The following is a 2,373-nucleotide window of genomic DNA, read 5'->3' on the forward strand; positions in this document are numbered from 1 at the left end:
ATAAAAATTATGTTGGGGTGCCTATTTTCTTAATTATTGTTTTAATTTACTAAGAGCTCATTTTTCACCCCTCTACACGTTCAGTTTGTCACCTAATGCCGAGATCGACTCAAAACCTTCCGCGATCCACGTGTTGCACCGCTGCTCTAGCAAAGCATGAACAGTTCAGAAACAATATAAAATGGGGAAAAAGCTATTAACGTGTTTTAGATTGTTCTTGAAAAACTAATCAGTCACGGCTGATGTGTCGGTGTCAAACTTTGAAGTTCATTGAAAAATATTTGCATTAAAAAGTATTCAATTATTCTCCCAAAATATAAAGGTTTGAAGTTTGTTTTTCACATTGATTCTGATTTCAGATCATTTGAGGTTGTTAATTTTCAGTTTTGTGTTTCTGTTAGATGCCTTTTGCGTTTGTTTCTGTGTTAATTAAGCCACTTCCTCTCAGCTCGTCAGTTCAGTTTCTGATCCAGCTGTTCTGGGTGCTCCTGGTCAGTCTCACCTGGTTCTCATCCACATCCCCAGCAGCTAGCAGGGACCTTGTTGGTTCTGGTGTCTCTCATCTTCCTCTTAACAACACAGATTTTCTACAGTGTTTAGGTCAGTGGAGTTTTCCTGGCTAATCGAGAACGGGGACACTATGGTCATTGAACCAGCATTTGGAATCTCTGACAGTGCCAAGTCCTGCTGGGAAGTAAAATCAGCCTCTTCATTAAGCTTGTCAGCAGAGGGAAACATGAAATGCTCTGGCGGACTGCTGCATCGATTGTGGATTTCAGAAAACACAATGGACACTGCTGGTCGACACCAGCAGACTACATGTTACCTCAGATCATCACTGGACTTCAAGCAACGTGGATTCTGTGTCTCTCTGCTCTTCCTCCAGATCCTGGGAAATTGATTTCCAAATTAAATGCAAAACTTTCATCTGAAAACTGGACTCTGGATCATTGCTTAACGTTGCAGCTCCTTTCCTTCTCCGTCCAGGTAAGACACCTCTGACGCTGTCTCAGGAGTGGCTTGACAAGGGGAGTATTTGTGTATGTGAGGCGGCTCTTAATATACCGACTCCTGCTTCAGCCATTTCACTTCACAATCCTCTCAAGAATGGGGTTCTCCTTGATGAACACAACACAAAAATAGCTTATAATCTCTCTGACGAAACAGTGTTTAGCATACCTGTTGTCTTTTCTCTCCTGCACTATATTCCTTTGGCATTTTAAGATGTACTGCTTCTATCAAACCAGTTCACTTAGAATAAAGGAAGAATATTTTTTACTTTGTGAAAGCTTTCCGGTCTTTTTTTCTTTTTTCTTTTGAAAACACGATTTAAAAAAAAAACATACTTTTGCATTAACCCAAATTCATGTATAAAAAAATTATTAACTTCTCAATACATTAGTAATGGAAAATAATAGTCAGAGCCTCTCCAACACTCGACATCTCAAAACTACATTTAAAACCTCATGTTTATTCTTTGGCTTTTAAACCAGACTGAACTGTGACAATTTTGTCTTATTAGCAATATAAGCACAAATGATCGTTGTACTTTTTAGTTTTTACTGCATTATTATTTGTCATCGTTGTTATTTGTACACTCTTGTTGTTTATAATTGTTCTCATAAACAAATTGGATTCGATTGTGATCAGTTAACAACACCAGAGCCAATATTTGATCTCAATCATATATAATCATAGCTAAGCTTCAATCATAGCTAAGCTGTAAGGTTTCTGGTTGAATCCTTCCCTGCCATTCACACCCACAGACTAACACGTTTTCCTGAGGTTTACCTTGGCTTCCTCCATCTATCATTCCAATAACCCTCCATGAGGATTGCATGGTATTAGTGGTCGGATGTAATGGATTTGTATGCTGATTGATTTGCAATCTTCGCTGGCCACACAGCTCTTAATCTCCAGTCTCACAGCAAGGGTTTGCAGTCGTGTTTGAAGAAGCTTCAGTTTTAAAACACATTGTCCAGAACAGAAGTAGGACTATTTCTCCAAACCAAGACAAAACAGCATGCAGTAAAAAGCACTGTTTGTACTGTTCTATAAAACTGATGTGATTTATTTTTTAAGGTTGAGACTTCATAAAAATGCCTAGTTTTAGATTACATGATGATTATGCTAAAGGAGATTTTATTTGGAAAGACTCAGATGAAGAAAAAGGAACAATTAAAAGATTTAATGACAGCAATGAATAACAGTTCTTTGTCAAATCACAAAGCAAACACCAAAAAGATTTTCTGTGTGATATTAAAGAGATTTGGATGAAGTGAGGTTATTGTTTAAGATTGCTGTCATTGTGATAAATTGGGCAACTGAAATCTTAAAGAGACACAAAAGACAAGATACAATCTTTCACAATTG

Source organism: Poecilia formosa, unplaced genomic scaffold, assembly GCF_000485575.1.
Source record: "Poecilia formosa unplaced genomic scaffold, Poecilia_formosa-5.1.2 Scaffold124, whole genome shotgun sequence".
Lineage (NCBI taxonomy): Eukaryota > Metazoa > Chordata > Actinopteri > Cyprinodontiformes > Poeciliidae > Poecilia > Poecilia formosa.